This window comes from Rutidosis leptorrhynchoides, chromosome 1 (assembly GCF_046630445.1).
Source record: "Rutidosis leptorrhynchoides isolate AG116_Rl617_1_P2 chromosome 1, CSIRO_AGI_Rlap_v1, whole genome shotgun sequence".
In the NCBI taxonomy this organism is placed as follows: domain Eukaryota; kingdom Viridiplantae; phylum Streptophyta; class Magnoliopsida; order Asterales; family Asteraceae; genus Rutidosis; species Rutidosis leptorrhynchoides.
Window position 1 is genome coordinate 100,488,127 of NC_092333.1, and position 23,069 is coordinate 100,511,195.

The 23,069-nt window shown below is 33.2% G+C and overlaps 1 pseudogene; it reads left to right on the forward strand.

Annotated features, from left to right (window-relative positions):
* Positions 1-4,369: 4,369 nt before the first annotated feature.
* LOC139887648 (flavonoid 3',5'-hydroxylase-like) lies at positions 4,370-6,584 on the forward strand (annotated as a pseudogene).
* Positions 6,585-23,069: the final 16,485 nt, after the last annotated feature.

Consider the following 23,069-nt stretch of genomic DNA (forward strand, 5'->3'; position numbering starts at 1 on the left):
TCAATTGTCTATATGAAACCTATTTCAATTAATCAAGTCTTAACAAGTTTGATTGCTTAACATGTTGGAAACACTTAATCATGTAAATAACAATTTCATTTAATATATATATATATATATATATATATATATATATATAAACATGAAAAAGTTCGGGTCACTACAATATATAACTTAAATAACATAAATATAATTTTTAGTGAAGTTAATAAGAGTTAGATTACATAAATATAATTCAGGCGGTATAACCGACCATATATAATTTAAATAACATAAATATAAATGTTAGTGAAGTTAATAAAAGTTAGATTACAGAAATATAATTCAGGCGGTATAACCGACCATATATAACTTAAATAACATAAATATAAATGTTACTTATGATGATAATAATATTTACCTTACTAATAAATAATAGAAGATATCGTTAAAGAATTTCTTACCTTGATTAGTAACTTGTGCTTGCTTAGATAAACCTTGATTATACGGAGCACTTCGTGCTGATAACGTGTTATAATTTAGGAGTTTATAACTACCTTTAGTAATGCAGTCTCCAATTAGAGAATAATAGAAAGAAAAAGGGAGAGAGTATATGTATATGAAAATATCTATATTCTCAAGTGCATCTTCTGCAAACTACACTTCATATATTTATAGTACAAAATAGATCACCGTGCAATTAGGTAGAATAGCTGTACCCACAAAATTGGCAGACATTATTGACTTTTATAACAGATGTTTATATATTTTGCTGTTTAAGAAATAACAATGCACGTATATCAACAACTAAATAGCATTCGTATTTAACCACCGAAGCTTGGCTTAAGTGGTATGGGGGTGGGATCAAACTTGAGTACTACCAACCCATGTTTGATTCTCACTTCAAGCAGAGAGTTTTCAACCTTTAATTTGATGGTACTGCCAACATCAATGCGAGTTGGGAATGTCTCAAAAGGTTTTCCCAACCTTCAATGGTACTGCCAACATCATCGCGATTTGGGTTATCCTCCTAACGCGTGTATGAGTGACAAATGAGAACATTCGATGTCGATATCACCGTTCAAAAAAATAACATTCGTATTTATAGTTTTTTTGTACTGGCCCGTTAAAGTTGCGCTTTCTCTCTTAAAAGTCGTGTGTCCCAATTCCTAAGCGGTGCTTTCCTTCAAACAAACTTAAGAACCTAGAACAAAGATGATCTTTACGCAACGTATTCTCACAAACGTGGTGCCTTCTCTCCTCCTCGATGTCTTATGTTTAGATTCATACGCAGCGCTTTCACCTAACGTGGTGCCTTCTCAAATTTACATGACGCTTTCATTTGAAAAGCGACTCCTTAAATTACTTTGATATTTTCCCTGATCGGATATGAAACCAGCACTTTCTAGGCAAAGTAGCGCTTTCTAAGTAAAGCGGCGCTTTGTAGTTTGCAACTAGAATATCAACCTTTCTTCACATTTCAGCTTTGTGCATACAAATAACTTAGACATTATTCTTTGATTCTCCATTTAACTTCGAAAATTCATTAATTCATTTATAATAATCTGAAATCAGTTATAATTTACTAAGTATCGAAAGTTTACATAAATTGACTCAGATACAAATAAAAATAACTCGATAACGGCTTTGAAATGCATGTATAAAATAGGCGATATCATTAGTGAATTTTTTTCTTCACATCAATTTTAAATAGTAATTAATTTTTTTATAAAGTCAAGTTTAGCCTTTATGAAGGGTAGGTAACGACGATGTATCGCTTATCTAATATCTAATACAATGATAATAAGAAATATTTTAAATATAGCCATAGCCCCAGCGATAACCATAGACATAGAGATAGGAGAAGAACTAGAAGAAAATAGATAACCATAATTTGCTACCACCAAGCATTTGGTTGATTGGTATGGGAGGCTGAACTTTAAGGACTTTGTCCCAGGTTCGAATCCAGAGGCAAACTTTGAGTATTTTCTTGAGTTTAAATCTCATTTGGGGTTTTCCCTTCTCAGTTTCCTAAAAGATTTCCACCGTAGTGTGCGTGAGTAACAATGATCGTGAAAATAATTAAATCCCTTCATAACATAAGCATCAATTCATGTCTTCTTTTAAGTTACCTGTCAAAATTGACCCATTAATTAATTTTAATCGAGTAATATATAGTTAAATCCGAATATTAAGAAAAACTACGTGGATAAGTCTCGTGGTTTGTATTATTTGATTATTAGCATGGTTTTTTTTTTTTTTTTTTTTTTTTTTTTTACACTACTACAAAAGGTTTTTAGAGTTTTTGAGATCGGTTTTAAAAAAGGTTTCTCTTGGTATAAGTCTTTAAAGTAGGGAACCGATTTTAAACAAGTTCTTTTGCTTACCTTTAGAATCCGATTTTTTTCTGTTATTCGTTAAAAAGACGGTTTTCATATAAAAACCGGCTTCTATATGTTTTTTATTAATTGTTTCCTAGATGTTGAATAACAAAAATGATATGTTTATCGTCTAATGCATGCGACAAATATATACTAACGTTAAGAACGAAAATTACTGAAATGAATGATAAACTTTTATTTATATACTAACAATTTCTAGAGGTACAAAATTGCCTAATCATGAATCGAATAAATACACTATTTTGAATTCAATAAATCTAAATAAAGCCGAAAATAGTAAACTACAAATACTATTCAAAAAATCTACTGCCAATCTTTTTTTGTGAATCTTTCATGAAAATTAAACTTGATTCTAACCCATCGACTTGATTTTTATGCCTTTCAGTTGTTGTTTGATAGCTTAGGAGAGTTGAATACTCTTCAAATCGACCTCGCAAGCAAAACAATATCACCTACACAAACAAGCGAGGAAAAAAATTAAAAAAAAAAAAAAAAAGTAAAGAGAGTGTTGTTGCATTACAAATTATGAACTACGAAATATTTTACTGTAATAGATAGACGTGACCTCAAACATAATGAAAAGAAAAAATAAACTCGGGTGGTTTCTAAAAACCAATCACCAATGGCCATTTTTTTTGTTGTTGGTAAAGTAGAAGTGGAAATTGTTACGATTTTAAGACCCAACGAGATGAGTAATTTTTAGAAAATCACTCTTCCCACAAAGACAAACGAAGATAATAACAAGAAAATAAGAACGCGATAATTTAACGTGGTTATATGTAATCAAGAGTTGATTACTTTAATCCACGTACCAACTAGAAAGATTTTTATCGATTGAAATCGTGATACATTGTATGGGTTACATTAGGGTGCTTATATATGCAAAACTCAACAACGAAACAACTTAACGAACAAGAAAACCCGGTTTTGGAAACTTTGGCCCGTCAGACCCCCATTCGCGATCGCGAGGTTCTTGGCTCCCACTGTTTCGCGATCACGAGATATGTGTCGAGTTGTTTCTCTAGTCGCGAACCTGATCTCTCCCTCTCGCGAGCTACAAAGTCGTGATCGCGACCTTTTCTCCCAATCGCGAGTTCAGTACAGCAATCACTTGTTCTTTGTTTTGTTTAAGCTACTTCACTCCAACAAAAGTAAGTAGATGATCGAGGGAAAAGTACATGTTTTGATTTTCCGTCTAAATATTAAATTGGTTCCAATAAATCTAAGTTTTCATCTTTCGCCTAATAAGGAACTGTAACGAGAGAGTATCCTAAAAAAGAATGATATTTTAGAGATGTTTTTTTTTATAAAAAAAAAGAGGTTCTTAAAAATAGGTTGCAATTGCAATCAACCATTTACTAATGGGTTCCAATCAACCATTTACTAATCGTCGTCGTCATTGTCGTCATCGTCGTCGTTGTTGTTATTTTTTTTTTAACTAGCGAAAAAAGCGCTAAATATTTCGGGCTATATATATCCTTTCTCGACGCGAGTTAAATATTTTCGCCATCATCGTTCAACTCGAAATAATTTTACGAACACAACGGAACTGGTTATACGCGAAACAGAACCTTTTTAAATAACGCTAAATATTTCACTCAATCTTTCATACATAACACACCCGCAACAACGCGTTTTTGATTCTGTAAATACATAACGCTATATTTCTCTTCTAACACCTAAATATAGTTAAAAAGTTAACAGTTACAAGCTAATATCAATATCTACCAGTTAGTTTTGCGAAACTTACCCTAGTAGCTTTAACTTTTTCTCTCCGTTTAAAAACTTTAAGCTCTTTTAACCACATGAAATTTTCTATTATAAGAGATTTTTCAAAAAGCTAGAAACTAAAAACTCCATAGAATAGAGGGCTCTTGCCAAACATACCCCTTGGCCCTTACATAAAACTTATATAAATGGATGTTTACTTAGATTATTGACGTCCATCGTCATATCATTATATATCCCAAACAAAAATTCCAATATAAATGGCATCAAATATCCAAGAAATTGGCTCTGCAGCCTTGGTTATATTGATCATAACGATAGCTATTATATGCTACAAAAAGGCAACTTCAAAAAGCTCACCACCATTGCCACCAGGTCCAAAAGGCCTACCAATTGTTGGTTACCTTCCATTTCTTGGTCCTAATCTGCACCATGACTTAACCAAAATGGGTCAACAATATGGGCCAATATTCAAGCTATATCTTGGAAGCAAGCTCCACGTCGTGTTTAACTCTGCAGAGTTAGCGAAAGTTGTAAAGAGCGAACAAGATGAGAGCTTTGCTAACCGTGCTCCACATATCGCTGGACTAGCCACTAGCTATAATGCTAACGATGTAGCATTTGCACCAAATAATGCTAATCGGCGAAACTTACGCAAAGTTTTAGTCCATGAAGTGCTAAGTAACGTGAACCTTGAAGCGTCTCATTTATATCGTGTACAAGAAGTTAAAAAGATGATGGAAAAGGTCCATAATACGATGGGTGTGCCTGTTAACATTAACGACATAGTGTTCTTGACCGTACTAAATATCTTAACGAATATCATATGGGGAAAAAGTTTGTTACAAGGGACGAAACTTGATAAACTTAGCGAAGAGATACGAAAAGTTGTATCTAAAATTGTTGAAATTGCGGAAGGGCTCAACGTTTCTGACTTCTTCCCACTGCTAGCCAGGTTTGATCTTCAAGGAGTCGAGAAGCGAATGAAGAATCAAATGAAACAATTCGATGAAATCATTGAACGTACGATCGACGAGCGAATCAACACCAAGTTCACAGATTCTAAAGAAACAAAGAAAGATTTTCTACAAGTGTTATTAGATTATAAAGATCAAAACACTGCAACACCAATCAACATTACACAATTAAAAGCACTTATTGTGGTTAGTATAATTGATTATATTTTATTTATTAACTCATCCGTCTCATTATAAGTGTGCGCTTACTTTTTATAAATAGTTTTAAAAAATACCATTAACTTCATTCTTTCCGGATAAAATATCATATCTCCACTGTAACGTCTTTCAATTGTAGAAATACAAAATAGACACTTGAAAAGGGACGCTTCAAAATAGTAATATGGACACTTGAAATGGGATCGGGGGAGTAGATGTCTAGCTAGTAGCTATTTATGTAAATTTATTAAGATCAACTTTAGTTTGTGAGTTCAAAAAGCATAATAAACTATTTCAAGATGGCTTTGTGGTTGGAGTACTGATATTCTCATAAGAGGTCCCAGGTTTAAACGGATAAATCACGTACATATAAGTAAAACTACTCCTCTCCCTCGAGTAGTATGAACAACAAAAAACTTACAAAATTTGTTTAAAAAGAATAATTGATAATTGATAATTAATATGGTAACAGGATACATTTCTCGGAGGAACAGATGCAACTTCAGCCATGGTAGAATGGGCAATGACTGAGATTTTTTGAAATCAAAAGGTGATGAAAAAGGTGCAAGAGGAACTACAACAAGTAGTAGGGTTAAACAACAATGTTGAAGAATCTCATATTCCAAAATTGAAGTATCTAGACGCCGTGTTTAAGGAAACATTTCGTTTACATACTCCTCTACCTTTTCTTCTCCCACGAGCACCAAATAAATATTGTACGGTTGCAGGATACACAATTCCTCAGGACTCGACGATATTTTTGAATGTATATGCGATACAAAGGGATCCTCAATATTGGAATGATCCATTGGAGTTTTACCCTGAACGGTTTTTGAATAATGAAAGCTTGGAGAAATTCGATTATAGTGGAACAAATTCTAAGTATATCCCTTTTGGGTCGGGTCGAAGAAGGTGTCCTGGAGTACCGTTGGGTGAGAAGATGATGATGCATATTTTGGCTTCGTTAATGCACTCTTTTGAATGGAATTTGGCTAAAGGCGAAGAACATGATCTTTCGGAAAAGTTTGGAATTGCAATGAAGAAGAAAAACCCGCTTGTAGTTGTGGCATCTCGAAGATGAAACAATTTGAGCTTTTGTATTTAATTTTTATTTCCGTCTTTGTGTTAATTTACGATTTCTATTTTTATTAAGTTGGTTAGAAGTTCGAACTGCTAGAAGAAGCTTCTCTATCACGAATAGTAGAGGAATGACGTACTCGAGAGTGGATAAACGACTACCTTTTTTTCTCGGCTAGACGAAATACTGTGTACATTTCATCTCTTTATATCTTTTTATACGTGAGACTCTGAATTGTTGTTATATGTCTTTTTCTTAACTTTAATATGATCATGAGGGACCATGTTTGTGTATGTTGCTCCAAAAATAAGGTTTGGTGTCTCTTATCATTGTAGTTTTGTATCTTAAATGTAATGAATAATTTTGTTATGTGAAAGGGATTAGGACTAAAATACATTTTTTATAAATTTTGAGACAAAATATATATGGAAATTGACGTCAAAGTAGAGGGGTATAAAATACTATTAATTTTTACAAGGAAATACTATTAAATACGATACAATTTTACACAAGATATTTATTTATTTATAGAATGGATATACTTAAACCTTGCTACAACACTTATAGGCAGTGTACCTAATCGTACAGTAGTGTAGTTTTTAGTAAGTCCGGTTCGTTCCACGGGGAATCTTTTTAAACAAAGCTTAACGCTATATGAGTTTACTTTTATAAAAATACAAATATATATATATAAGTAATATTATTATTATAAAGGGGGTTTTTTTACCGTTTAATGACCGGTTTGTCGATTTTAAAACTTTAGTCGCAGTTAAAACCAAATGTAAAATATTAAAAATAAATACAAGACTTAAATTAAAACATAAAGTAAATAACGATAATGAAATTGCGAATAATAAAAGTGCGATAAGATAAACTTGCGATAATTAAAAAGTACGATAATTAAAAGTGCAATACAATAACAATAAAAATGCGATAATTAGAAGTGCAATTAAATATAAAATAAAGGAAATTAAATATGAAATAAAAGAATTATGCTTATTTAAACTTCCGTAATCATGATGTTTGACGTGTTGATTTTAGTTTTATGCCCATGGGTTAATTGTCCTTTGTCCTGGATTATTTAATATGTCCATCTGGTTTTTGTCCATAACAGTCCATCAGTCATAAATATAAAGTGCGAGTGTCCTCGTCAAATTATCATTATACCCGAAGTTAAATATTCCAACTAATTGAGGACTTAAACTGTAACAAGATTTTAATACTTTGTTTAATAATTACACCAGGATGTCGACTGAGTGTAACCCAAGATTTTAATATTTTGTTATCAATTATACCAAGTGTCCTTTTACATAATTTCACCCCTGTTTTAATTATTCTAGTGGCTATTAATCCATTCCCGTGTCCGGTTAAATGAACGATTATTCGTACATATAAATACCCCGCCCATCGTGTCCGATCGAGTGTATATGGTAATTTATAGGGACGCCCAATTGTAAATATTTATATTAACATTAACAAACTATCATTTAGTTAAACAAATATAAAGCCCATTAATAGCTCATAGTCTAATTTCCACAAGTGTCGTTCTTTTGTCCAAACCCCAATTATGGTACAAAGCCCAATTACCCAATTTTAGTAATTAGCCCAACATCATGATTACTTCGGATTAAATAAGCATAATAATAACTTAGCTACGAGACATTAATGTAAAAAGGTTGAACATAACTTACAATGATTAAAAATAGCGTAGCGTTACACGGACAGAATTTCGACTTACACCCTTACAACATTCGCTAACATACCCTTATTATTAGAATTATAATTAAAATTAAAATATAAATTATAAATATATATATATATGTTTTACGTATGAGAAAAGAGAAAGATGGATGATTTTTGGTGCACCAAAGCTCGATTTTTATAGGCATGTGGGCTGGAACTGGGGCTCATGCGATCGCATGGATTTATGCCTTCCAGGCCATGCGATCGCATGGCCAGCTGGGGAGGCTCATTTTTGGTTGTTTTCTTCTGCCGACGGTTTTATAAATAATATAATATATTAAATAATTATAAGAATTATTTAAATATTATATTATATTTATGTGCATAGTTGACTTGTAATTTTTAGTCCGTTGCGTCGAGCGTTGAGAGTTGACTCCGGTCCCGGTTCCGGATTTTCGAACGTCCTTGCGTACAATTTAATATCTTGTACTTTGCGTTTTGAATCTTGTACTCTTGTAATTTCGAGACGTTTCTTATCAATAATTGGAACCTCTTTGATTGTATTTTGTACTTTTGAGCTTTTTGGTCGTTTGCGTCTTCAATTCGTCGAATCTGTCTTTTGTCTTCACCTTTTATTATTTAAACGAATATCATTTGTAAATAGAACAATTGCAACTAAAAGCTTTTCTTTCTTGAGGAATAATGCTATGAAATATATGTTCGTTTTTAGCATTATCAAATATTCCCACACTTGAGCGTTGCTTGTCCTCAAGCAATATCGTCTTGAAATACTAGAATCACTTCTTTATTCTTCACACTTTGTACATCAGTGATTTCTATACGGCGGTATAAACAATGATAGTAAAGATAGAACCATGGTTAAAGGTGGGTGTGTCATCCACAGTTGCCTCGGGTTTAGGTCAACGACACTTGCAATCAAATAGCCGATTTACTTTCGGTTTCCAAAGCAAAGTGCACATTTGAAAGGCGGTTTACAGTCCCACATGACTATGAAAATGTAGATCCTTAAGGAAATTGGATCTTTATGAAAATATTTGATCTTTTGAAAATTCAATCTAGCTTTTACCCTAGATAAGTTTTCCGGAATAACCCTTCACCGGTGTTTGCAAAATATTTTTGTGGTTTTGGTGGGTTTCAGATTTGAAAATTTTAGCTCAAAACTTGCGGTTTTGTGTCACCCAATTGCTAACCTTGTATTTGGAAAGTAACACGTCCAGTTTACTTGTCCCGTATATTACCTTTCGATAAACTACCGTCCGGTTGTAAAGGAAAGCGTTGAACAAGCAACTGTTAAGGCAATGTCCCCTGACATGCTTTTAATTATGGTCTATAACGTGTCGGATGCAATTACTATCCTTGGTAGGAGCAATAGTAAAGCTCACCCTTATGATTTTTCGGTTTGGCACAAGGTCCTGTCTTTGACCACTATGCAACCACCGTTCTTACGGTTGACACCCGATTTGGTTCAGGTGACCTAATGAATTCCAGGTGAATTCCTAGGATTTTACGTTCAATGGTAATGAACGCATCGAAAATGGGTTTTCAGAAAACAAATCGGTTTTAATTTGATCAAAATATTTTCTCGTTCAAGCTCGAGTTTAGATATCATCGAATTCCATGAGTTTGTAATTCTCAATCTTTAAGGTCAATCTCTAGGATTGAGTAATATCAGTCTTAAAAGCTGATTTTTAATCTTTAAGGAGATTATCCTTTCTGGGGATCTGATTCATTAGTCTTATCCAGCTAATTTGCATGGTGCCCCCCCCCCATTGTACGAGATAAATCCTTCTCATGGTTAGGATAAATCTGACCACTTGGCGACCCTGTTTAATGCTGAGGTCCGTGGATTTCCTGCTGATTTTAGTGATGACTTTTCTAGATTTTTCGTCAACCTACAGCTGGTCTGGACGACAACTTCTTGACCTAAATCAAGAAGCGCGTGTCTTTTTCGGAAGACTTTACTTCCTTTTAATGATGGAATTGATTCATCGTGTAGATCCATCTCTTCTTTTCTTTCATCGGGTAAAATGGTTTAGTTTAGTCCAAAGCAAAAGTATTTTCAGTTATTTGTTACAGATATATGTGACATATGTTTAAGATAACTTGGTAAATTTTTCCACACTTGGCTTTTATTTTCCTCTTTATCGTCCTCTATTCCATTTTAAATGAATTTCAACATTTTGGTTTGTTTCTCAATTTATGTCCTTTCCGAGGTAACAATAATTTCGGTGTTAAAACCTAGTTTTATCGTTCATAAATATGTATAAACATGATTTTAAGTTCATTTAATTGAAAATTTTGAAAATTTTTACTAGAATTGGGTAGTCAGTATATAAGGCTAGGGCTGTTCTTTATTATCAGAGAGCACTAGATTCTAATACAACTACTACGTTACTAGTATTTTTAATGGTAACCAAGTGTATAAAGATAAAAATTTTAAAAATCCGAAAGAATTTAACCCCTTCCCACACTTAAGATCTTGCAATGCCCTCATTTGCAAGAAATCAGTACAATTTAAATTATTGAGGGTGATTAGCGTAAAAATGATTAAATTTTACCAAAGTTTCCAAATATATTGGCGTTTGTTTGCTGAATGATAAATGGTGCATAGCATTTGTTCATTTCGTCTGTTGTTACATCACATTTATTTGTCATCTTGTCGTCAAAATTAGTAGCTTTTGCTGAACTTAATGCCAGTCTTTGAAAATGCGCTGTTTTACCCTGTTTTGAACAATCGACAATATACATACATACAAGTATAATCATGCATGACAATTTGAAATGGGACTTAATATCCCACTTTCAAATTCTAAAATATGAAATATTAGTACACAATAATAATAAAAATTACACAAATTTATCCAATAACATAAGTTTAAACATGAAAAAGTCAAAAGATAAAAACATAATAATCATAAAAATAACCAAATGGAACTAAATCAGTCTGGATAGGGGTTCCAGTTCATCTCATCGGGCTGGTTCCATTGTTGGTTATAGGTGTTCTGATAGGCTTGGTTATAGTCATACCGGTTAAAGGGTGGTCGGATATCGGGGCTATGTGGCGGAAAATGAGCAGGTCGAGTAGGTACATAGTTATTTGGTACCTGATATGATAGCTGGCTCATGATTTGGTGCTGATGAACTAACCAGCTATCGTGTTGGCGTCGCCTATAATCCTCTTATACTCGCTCGGAGTTCCACTGCTCATACATACTATGTCTTGCCGCATTCGTCATTGCTTCCTCATCTATACGAACGTGGACGTCAAGAATAGCATCTCGAAAGACATCCCTAATGTCTTCCACCTCCTCCATTTCCTTGTCTGAGCCTCTCTCTACCTGAGGATGAGATCCCTCATAGGGTACTGCCTGGTTACATCTACTTTTCAATACCTTAGCACCCACATAAACTTTCAATCCTAAGGGCTCAACCTGTTCTCTACAAATCTGTAATGGACCCCCTTGGTTCCTATCAACACCTAAATACTCTCCAATGAGAGTAACAAAAATACCTCCTCCTATTATACTCCCGTCCTGCAATCCCTCTACCATTTTAGATAAATAAAAAGCAACACAGTAAGGGATATTGACAAAGCTTCTAGGATCCCGAATACACTTTAGGTAGAATAAATCATATAAGGTAATTTTTTCTTTATTATGACCTCTTTGTGTAATCGAGTTAGCCAAAAATCTATGAATAATACGAAGCTCGGCTCTGTCAATATGTGTATAGGAGTGTCCTCCTGCTCGTGTAAAAACATCAAAATGTGACATACGCCTCCAAATGGCGTCAGCGTCAAAGTTACTATCTACCCGTTCACCATAATGAATCAAGTTTGTACAATCGGGTAATAGCAACTCACCAGGAGTATATATCTGTAAGGCCCTGGCCATGTCCAGCATGGACATTCTGTACATCCTACCGCCAAGGATAAACCTAAGAAATCTTCTATCATCTATCCTAACTATATTTGTATCAAGTGATACAGTACTCATCAACTCAACACACCATTCCTTATATACAGGTCTACGAATGGTGAAAAGACGTTCCCAATCTGTAAAAGAAGAACTGCCATACCTTTGAACTAAAAGCTGTCTAACACGGTCAGCTAGATGGACCTTTTCCAAAGGGGCCCAATCAATTACCCTTGGCACCTCTACATTTTTTGTTACCAATTTGAATTTGTTCCTTTGATATGTCTCGTAATCTCTCCATCTTCTATCAAATCTCAGATTAGGATGTAGAGTGTGCTCAGGAATCGTTGGGAATTCTACTGGCGGCCTCATTGGGAATACTATGAATTCATCAACAAACTGTACTGGATCATAATAAGGTATGTGCTGATCAGGCTGTTGTTGTTCCTGTTGTGGTTCTTGTTCGTGTTGCATTTCTGGCTGTGGTTCTTGTGCTGGTGCTGGTCGTCTAGATGATGATGCTCCTGAACCTCCAGTATCGGCTCTCTGTAAAACACATTAAACACAAAAATTGTGCATCCAAATATGCATTAGTGTTAGCAAAATAACAACTTAAAACAATCACTATAACATGTTAAATCAAAATTAAACTTATACACATTTTCACAATTTTTCACAATTCTACACTTTTCAAATAAGCACATATGAAAATGTATACAAAATTCATAAGCATTTAACTCAAATAACATGTCAAAATATTCATTATTAATAATTAAACAAGTCTCAAATGGCAAATATATCAAATTAATCAAGTTCATGAATTTTGGACTTAAAAAGTCCACTTTAATCTCCAAAAATCATGTTTAGGATCATTGTTTGGATCATTTAACTATCTAAACATGTTACACTACTCAATTTAGCAATAATTCATGACAAAAATCGGCCATAACCTGTTTATATCAAAAAGCCCCAAATTGCTCAAGAACACAAACCCTAGATTTCTAAAAATTTTGAAGTTTTTGGCTTCAAATCATGTTAAATAGCATCAATCTAGGTTATACATGCATAAAATACTAACAATTTATCACTAATTACACTAGAAATTAACAAAATTGCATTAGGTAAAAAATTGGTAATTATCACAAAAACTAGGAATTTATAGAGTTTAGGGGTGTAATTTTTACCAATTTGCTGAAGAATGAGAATCTAGGCATGATTAGAGCAAGAAAAATGACGAATTACGGTGGAAAAATGGCGAAAATTGGTGAATTTTTGGGTGAGTTTCGGGTGTATGTGTGTGTGTTGTGGTGAAGAACAGACCCGCTGCTGTTATTTGTTTCTGACCTGCATTTGGTCCCCATGCGATCGCATGGGTTCCAAGTGCAAACCCCATGCGATCGCATGGGGTGCCGGATACAGTGTTTTCAGTTTTTTTTTTTTTTTTTTTTTTTTAACTTATGCTTTATAAAACTTATAATTAATTAAATTTTAAAAATTTTGTTTTCTTTTAGGATCGAGGGCGTTTCAGATCGTTGTCCTAGTCTGTCTCTCGACAAAATTTTAAAATTTGTCAAATCAAAGCGCGGTTTTTAAAAGTAAAGATTTTTGGGTTTTTTAATGTTTTTGGCATACTTTAATTCAATAAGATTAAAAATAATGATAATAAAAGTTCTCGTCCCTCCCTCGGGTAAAGCAATTTCGGTTCAAAGACCTAGTCTTCAACTTACGACGAATTTTAAAAATCATATTTTTAACTTAATGAGATAAAGTAAATTTTTGTTTTTAAATTCACACAACATAAATATAAAATTCAAAATTAATATTAAAAATTCACACCAAACTTAAAATTTGAAACGCATAAAATTAAAAATTCATATTTTAAAAATTAAAAATTCACACCAAACTTAATTTTAAAAATTCACATTATAAATTCACACTAAACTTAATTTTAAAAATTCACATTATAAATTCACACCAAACTTATATTAATTTTTCAAATATTTACATTTTTTTTTAAAATATTGTTTTTACAAAGTTTACAATATTAATTTAAGATTTAAATATTAATTTTAAAAAACATGGTAAAAATAAAATTAAAAATCTTTTTGGCTTTTTATCCCACTTTAATCAATCAAATATTATCAAAAATATGCGCCCCTCTTTTCGGTAAAGTAATTTCGGTTCCAAGACCTAATTTAACTCATGACGAATTTTTGAAATATTTTGGGTTGATTGATTAAAGATATTTATACCTTAAGAATAAACGTTAAATTTCGCAGTGATGTAATAAATTTTTGAATGATATCAATAATTTCGGTCGCCAAACCTAATTTTATTCAATACCAATTTAATACTTTTTAGCGAACAAATTAGCATTTATTATCAAAAGGTTAAAAATAAAAACAAAAATAAAAACTGTACAGACATACCTGTGAAATAGATTTCTTAGTTATATGATCTATCCCATTCATAAGATAGTCGGTTTAATTGGTTTTCCATGGCTACATAGGCGTAACCTCGAGCATTCAGTGTCTTTTCTTCTAAACATATGAACGGTCCGTCTCTGCATAAAGTAACAAATTCGGTATTTGAATAGGTTTGATTATTTGAACATTTACCTCCATGTGACCATTTTCCGCATTTGTGACATCTTTCTAGGTGTCGTGCTCTTCTTTTCGCTGCGGATTTTGATTTTCCTTTACCAAATTGTAATTTATTATCTTCGCATCTGGATTCTTTTCTAACTCCGTCCATTCTTTCTCTGATTACTGATACTAATTCACTCGGTAGTATGTCATTATTACGTTTAGTGATCAAAGCGTGTAGCATTAGACCATGGTTTAGTTCACAGGCAGTCTTCATTTCGTAAAAACCTAAAAAAAATAAAAATTCAGAATGGGGGGAGAAGACTAGTTCTTTAGGGTCTGCTAGGGAAAGACCATTCGGGTTCCATTTTCGAGAACTACACGAAAACAGACAATCTAACTCTAACAGAAATACATATTATCCTTTAAAGACTTGATTCTCCCCACACTTAGTTAGCTGTTGTGTCGAAATTGTGATTAACTTCGTTGTCGACTTCCATCGGACCATGTATGTAATGTTTAACTCTGTGACCATTAACTTTAAATTCAATCCCATTTGAATTTATTAATTCTATCGTTCCGTATGGGAAAACTCTTTTGACTATGAATGGTCCAGACCATCTTGATTTCAATTTTCCAGGAAATAGCTTGAATCTTGAATTGAAAAGAAGAACTCTGTCTCCTTCTTTAAATTCTTTTGAACTTTTGATTCTTTTATCATGCATTTTCTTCGTTCTTTCCTTATAGATTAACGAATTTTCGTATGCTTCATGTCTTAATTCTTCTAATTCGTTTAGTTGACTTAATCGTAGACGTCCGACTTCATGTAAATCAAGATTACATGTCTTCAAAGCCCAAAATGCTTTGTGTTCAATTTCTACTGGAAGATGACATCCTTTTTAATAAACAAGTCTAAAAGGTGTGGTTCCAATTGGAGTTTTGTAGGCTGTTCTAAAAGCCCAGAGTGCATCCTCCAATTTAATGGACCATTCCTTTGGATTTGATCCTACGGTTTTCTCTAGAATACGTTTTAAAGCTCGGTTGGTATTTTCAACTTGTCCACTTGTTTGTGGATGATATACGGTGGAGATTTTATGAGTTACTCCATATCTTTTAAGAACTTTCTCAAGTTGATTATTACAGAAATGAGTACCCCGATCACTTATTAAAGCTTTCGGTGTTCCAAACCTTGCAAAAAGACGTTTTAAAAAGTTGACTACAACTCGTGCATCGTTAGTTGGGAGAGCTTGTGCTTCCGCCCATTTAGATACATAATCAATGGCTACGAGTATATATAGATTATTATGAGATTTTGGAAATGGACCCATAAAGTCAATACCCCAAATGTCAAATACTTCACATACTTGGATGACATTTTGTGGCATTTCATCACGTTGACTTATTTTTCCGGCCCTTTGACAAGCATCACAGGATTTGCAAAGAAGGTGTGCATCTTTGTAAATTGTAGGCCAATAGAATCCAGCATCATAAACTTTTCTTGCTGTTAGTTGAGGCCCATAATGCCCTCCTGTTGGTCCTGTGTGACAATGGTTTAATATTTTACTAGCTTCATCTCCAAATACACATCGGCGTATTATTCTATCGGGACAACTTTTAAACAGATGTGGATCTTCCCAAAAATAGTGTTTTATATCACTGAAGAATTTCTTTCGTCTTTGGTACGATAATCCTTTTTCAAGGAATCCACATACTAAATAGTTTGCATAGTCTGCAAACCATGGGATTTCTTTATAATCTATCTTCAATAGATATTCATCAGGAAAGTTGTCTTGTATGGCTGATTCATTTAGAACTTCTAATTCGGGATTTTCAAGACGAGAAAGATGATCAGCGGCGAGATTTTCTGCTTCTCTTTTATCTCGGATTTCAATATCAAACTCTTGTAAGAGTAAGATCCAACGGATTAATCTTGGTTTAGCATCTTGTTTTGAAAATAGGTATCTAAGAGCAGAATGGTCGGTATAGACCACCGTTTTTGCTAGAACGAGATATGATCGAAATTTGTCAAAAGCAAAGACAATAGCAAGGAGTTCTTTTTCAGTAGTTGTATAGTTCGTTTGTGCTCCTTGTAATGTCTTACTAGCATAATATATAGGTTGAAATCGTTTTTCAATCCTTTGTCCTAAAACGGCTCTCATTGCAAAATCACTTGCATCGCACATTAGTTCAAATGGTAGATTCCAATTTGGTGTTATCATGATCGGCGCATTAGTGAGTTTTTCTTTAAGAATATTAAAAGATTTGATACACTCATCTGAAAAGATGAATGGAGCATCCTTTTCTAGGAGTTTATTCATAGGAGTGGCAATTTTAGAAAAATCTTTTATGAAACGTCGGTAAAAACCGGCATGCCCTAGAAAACTCCTAACTCCTCTAACATTGGTGGGATGTGGAAGTTTAGCAATTACATCTACTTTAGCTCTATCCACTTCAATTCCTTCTTTTGAAATTTTATGTCCAAGAACGATGCCTTCTTTAACCATGAAATGGCATTTCTCCCAATTAAGTACTAGATTTGATTTTTCGCATCTAATTAGCATTCGTTCCAGATTAACTAAACATGATTTAAATGTATCACCGAAGACTGAAAAGTCATCCATGAAAACTTCCATGCATTCTTCTATCATGTCGTGAAAAATCGCCATCATACACCTTTGAAAGGTTGCAGGGGTGTTGCAAAGTCCAAATGGCATGCGTTTGTAAGCAAAGTACCATAAGGGCACGTGAATGTGGTTTTCTCTTGATCTTCGGGTGCTATTGGAATTTGAAAATATCCGGAAAATCCATCTAGAAAACATTAGTAACTATTTCCGGCTAATCTTTCCAACATTTGATCTATGAAAGGTAAAGGAAAGTGATCTTTTCTGGTGGCGTCATTTAATTTTCTATAATCAATACACACACGCCATCCTGTTACAGTCCTAGTAGGAATAAGCTCATTTTTCTCATTTGTAATGACAGTCATGCCACCCTTCTTAGGTACGCATTGAACTGGGCTTACCCATGGACTATCAGAGATTGGATAAATTAGACCTGCATCTAGCAGTTTAATAATCTCTTTCTTAACTACATCTTGCATATTAGGATTTAGTCTTCGTTGGCGTTGCACATACGTTTTATGACCTTCTTCCATAAAGATTTTATGCGTGCAATACGAAGGACTTATTCCTTTAATATCATGAATCTTCCATGCAATGGCTGGTTTATGGGCTTTCAACACAGAAATGAGTTGTGATTTCTCATTTTCAGTAAGAGAAGACGATATTATTACAGGTAATTCAGATTCACCATGTAAATAAGCGTATTCCAAATGGTTTGGAAGTGGCTTTAACTCTAATTTCGGTGGTTCTTCTGTCGATGATTTATATCGATATCTGTCTTCTTATTTTAGCATTTGAATTTCTTCTGTTGTTGGTTCATATCCATTAGCTATAAGTGTAGCTAACATTTCAGCTTCATCAATTGGTTCATTACCTTCTCCTAAAGAACATTCTCCTGTTCCTTGTAATTCTGGAAATTCTTCTAATAATTCTGCATGTGCATCTATAGTTTGAATATAATAACATGTATCATCTGCATATTGTGGTTGTTGCATTGCTCTATCAACTGAAAAGGTAACACTCTCATTCTCTATACTTAGGGTCAGTTTCTTACCGAACACGTCTATCATTGCTTTAGCCGTGTTTAAGAATGGTCTTCCTAATATGAGAGGAACTTGAGAATCTTCTTCCATGTCCAGAACAACAAAATCTACTGGAAATACTAAAGTACCAACTTTAACTAGCATGTTCTCCATTATCCCTCTAGGATATTTTATTGATCTATCGGCTAGTTGTATGCTTATTCTGGTTGGTTTCAATTCTCCAAGGTCTAGTTTAGTGTATAGTGAATATGGCATTAGATTTATACTAGCACCTAAGTCTGCCAATGCTTCTATTGAACTAAGACTACCCAGAAAACATGGAATTGTGAAACTTCCTGGATCAGATAATTTTTCTGGTATCTTATTCAACAGCACTGCTGAACAATTAGCATTCATAGTAACAGCCGAGAGTTCTTCCATTTTCTTTCTATTTGAAATTAGATCTTTCAAGAATTTAGCATATCTAGGCATTCCTGAAATCACATCAATGAAAGGAAGATTTACATTTATCTGTTTAAACATATCCAAAAATTTGGATTGCTCGGCTTCAAGTTTCTCTTTCTTCATTTTACTCGGGTAAGGAAGTGGTGGTTGGTATGGTTTAACATAAGGTTTATCCTTAACTGTGTTATCTTCATTAACCTTTTCAACTACAGGTTCTTTTTTCTTATCTTGATCAGGTTGTGGTTCTTGTGGAGTAGGAATGGCTTTATCAGAAGTTATAGGTATTTCAGGTGGTTTAAGTGTTGTACCACTTCTTGTGGTAATGGCTTTAGCTGTTTCATTCCGGGGGTTAGCATTTGTATCACTAGGTAGACTTCCCGGTTTTCTTTCACCTATTAACCTTGCTAGGTTACTTACTTCTTGTTCCAGATTTTGAATAGAAGCTTGTTGATTTCTAAATGCTTGAGCATTTTGTTCATTAGTTTGTTTCTGAGATGTGAAAAACTGCGTTTGAGTTTCAACTAGCTTCGTCATCATATCTTCTAAATTCGGCTTTTTATCATCGGTTTGTTGTGGTGGTTTGTTTTGAAAATTAGGTCTTTGCTGATTGTAATTATTATTAGATACTTGTTGATTGGTAGGACCTTGTTGGTTGTTGTATGGAATATTTCGGTTATAATTCTGGTTTTGATTGTAAATCGGTCTTGGCGGTTGATAATTATTCTGATAATTATTTCCAGGCCTTTGGTTTATGTATGAAATATTCTCTCTTTGTTCCATTGTTAATTCAATACTGAGACAATCTTTTGTCAAATGTGGTCCTCCACACTGTTCACAATTAATTCGTATTGAGTGAATATCTTTAGTCATCTTTTCCATTCGTCTCTCCACAGCATCTATCTTTGCGGAAATGGAATCTAAGTCATGGCTAGAATCGGCTCTAGCTGCTTTAGATGATCTAATGATATCTTTTTCTTGGTGCCACTCATGTGAGTGGGAAGCAGTGTTATCAATAATTTTGTAAGCATCAGTTTCGGTTTTCTTCATAATAGAACCACCAGCTGCTATATCTATGTCTTTCCTTGTAGTGATGTCGCATCCTTGGTAGAATATTTGTACTATTTGACAGGTGTCTAAACCATGTTGCGGACATCCTCTTAACAACTTTCCATATCTTGTCCATGCCTCATATAGAGTTTCATTTGGCTTCTGTGTAAACGTAACAATTTCTGCTTGAAGTCTTACGGCTTTAGATGCAGGAAAGAATTGTTTAAGAAATTTGTCAACTAAAACATCCCATGTATCAATCGCCCCTTCAGGTAACGATTCCAACCAATCTTTGGCTTCTCCCTTTAAAGTCCAGGGAAATAACATGAGATATATCTGTTCATCCTCCACTTCTCGGATTTTAAATAGTGTGCAGATCCTATTAAAGGTACGTAGATGTTCATTTGGATCTTCCTTCGGCGCACCACTAAATTGGCATTGATTAGTCACCATGTGTAGAATTTGTCCTTTGATTTCATAATCTGGCGCATTAATGTCTGGATGAGTAATTGCGTGACCTTGGCCAGTGCGTTTAGCTCTCATTCGGTCTTCCATACTTAAAGGTTCCAGATTCTCCATAATTGAATTTGTTGAATCAGAATCACTAGAGGATTCTGATTTAATGGTTCGTTCCTCAACAATCTCTGTTTGAATGATTGGTGGTTCCGGGGGAAAGTTTAGTGGTTCAGGATCTACAAACCGTTCCTGAATATTCTCCGGATTCTCAATTGTGAGGTCGGGTTCAAAAAATGGATTATCGGAAATTTGAACTGAAGTACTTGGTCGACTGGATGACGATTCTAAAGAAAAATCAACGGCGGTTATATTTGCTAAATGTCTTGATCTAGTTACAGGTGGTGAACGTACAAAAGGTGGTGAACGTCTTGCTCGGTGCATTCACTGAATATCCTATTAGTTTTAAAAAGGAAAGAAAAATTATAATAAGTTATCCAATTAATAGACTTTTCTGATTTTGCCCACGTTTCGAATAGCCAAAAGATGCAGCAGAGGGGCAGGATTCGTTTGGTCTCAATATAATTGAGGACTGTTTGGCTCCAATAACCCGGTCCACGTACAAATCCAACTATTACTACGAACCAGAAAATTTTGATGTCTATCAATTTAACCACTCAAAATAAATTTTCGTAATTTTAAGAAATTTAGATAAGAAGTAGAATAAAAATCTATGTCCTAAAACTAGAATAGCGAGAAATAAGAAAGAAAAAGAGTTCGTCGAAAAAGGTCGAAAAAGAAAAATGGTTGAAAAATAAAAGGTGACGGAAAAATAAAAGAAACTTATAAAACTTAAAAATACTTGACTAACCTAACCTTATTACTACAACTAACTTAAAATTACAATCGCAAATTGAAATTACTAATTGGAATGATAATTGATACATAGGTAAAAGTCGTCTAAAAATATTAAAGCTTACAAGAAAAACTAAATCCCAAATGGAATTAACTTAAAAAGAAACTAAAACTTAAAAAGGCGTCGCAAAATTCTAAAGCACTTAAATCTTAGTCTAAAGAAAAAGCACTTAAGGGATTTTACGGCAAAGCCTAAAAATCTAGAAGTAAAAATAACTATGGCAAAAACTATGAATTAAAACTAAATATGAGCTAAAAATACAAAAGTTACGCTAAAACGATTAAAAAGGGACAAAATATAAAAATATATAAAAAGTTGTAAAAAGTACAATTTTTATAAAAATATTATTTTTATATTATTTATTTTATAAAACTATTAATTTTACAATTTAAATAAACTAATTAAACTAAAAATACAAATTAAACTTAAACTAATAACTAATTAAATAATAAAACTTAATTAGGGTTAATAATAAAATTAATAATTAATTAAAACCCTAATCGCATTAATTGCTGTACGATGATGGCCTGTCAGATACGCTCATGCGATCGCATGAGTTCTAAGTTACCCAGCCATGCGATCGCATGGGTTAGGGTTTCGGGCCAGAGTTGGGCTGCTACAGTACAGGCCGATTAAAATTTTTTTTATTTTTTTTTTGTTTTTGCTGTAAAATATAAAATATATTTATTAATTAAATAAAACTTATATTTTTACAAAATAAAAAAAAATAGAAATAAAGAAACTTTATAAAACGTAAATATTTACCAAACTCTAAGAAAAAATATTTATATTTTTGTTTTTCTTTTTTTTTATTTTTGAATATTTAAAACGTATTTTTACAAAAGCGTACTAAAAGTAAAAATCTTTTTTTTTATAGCGTTGCGCTTCCGGCTTTTAAGACGATCCCCGGCAGCGGCGCCAAAAATACTTGACGTCAAAGCAGAGGGGTATAAAATACTATTAATTTTTACAAGGAAATACTATTAAATACGATACAATTTTACACAAGATATTTATTTATTTATAGAATGGATATACTTAAACCTTGCTACAACACTTATAGGCAGTGTACCTAATCGTACAGTAGTGTAGTTTTTAGTAAGTCCGGTTCGTTCCACGGGGAATCTTTTTAAACAAAGCTTAACGCTATATGAGTTTACTTTTATAAAAATACAAATATATATATATAAGTAATATTATTATTATAAAGGGGGGTTTTTTACCGTTTAATGACCGGTTTGTCGATTTTAAAACTTTAGTCGCAGTTAAAACCAAATGTAAAATATTAAAAATAAATACAAGACTTAAATTAAAACATAAAGTAAATAACGATAATGAAATTGCTAATAATAAAAGTGCGATAAGATAAACTTGCGATAATTAAAAAGTACGATAATTAAAAGTGCAATACAATAACAATAAAAATGCGATATTAGAAGTGCAATTAAATATAAAATAAAGGAAATTAAATATGAAATAAAAGAATTATGCTTATTTAAACTTCCGTAATCATGATGTTTGACGTGTTGATTTTAGTTTTATGCCCATGGGTTAATTGTCCTTTGTCCTGGATTATTTAATATGTCCGTCTGGTTTTTGTCCATAACAGTCCATCAGTCATAAATATAAAGTGCGAGTGTCCTCGTCAAATTATCCTTATACCCGAAGTTAAATATTCCAACTAATTGAGGACTTAAACTGTAACAAGATTTTAATACTTTGTTTAATAATTACACCAGGATGTCGACTGAGTGTAACCCAAGGTTTTAATATTTTGTTATCAATTATACCAAGTGTCCTTTTACATAATTTCACCCCTGTTTTAATTATTCTAGTGGCTATTAATCCATTCCCGTGTCCTGTTAAATGAACGATTATTCGTACATATAAATACCCCGCCCATCGTGTCCGATCGAGTGTATATGGTAATTTATAGGGACGCCCAATTGTAAATTTTTATATTAACATTAACAAACTATC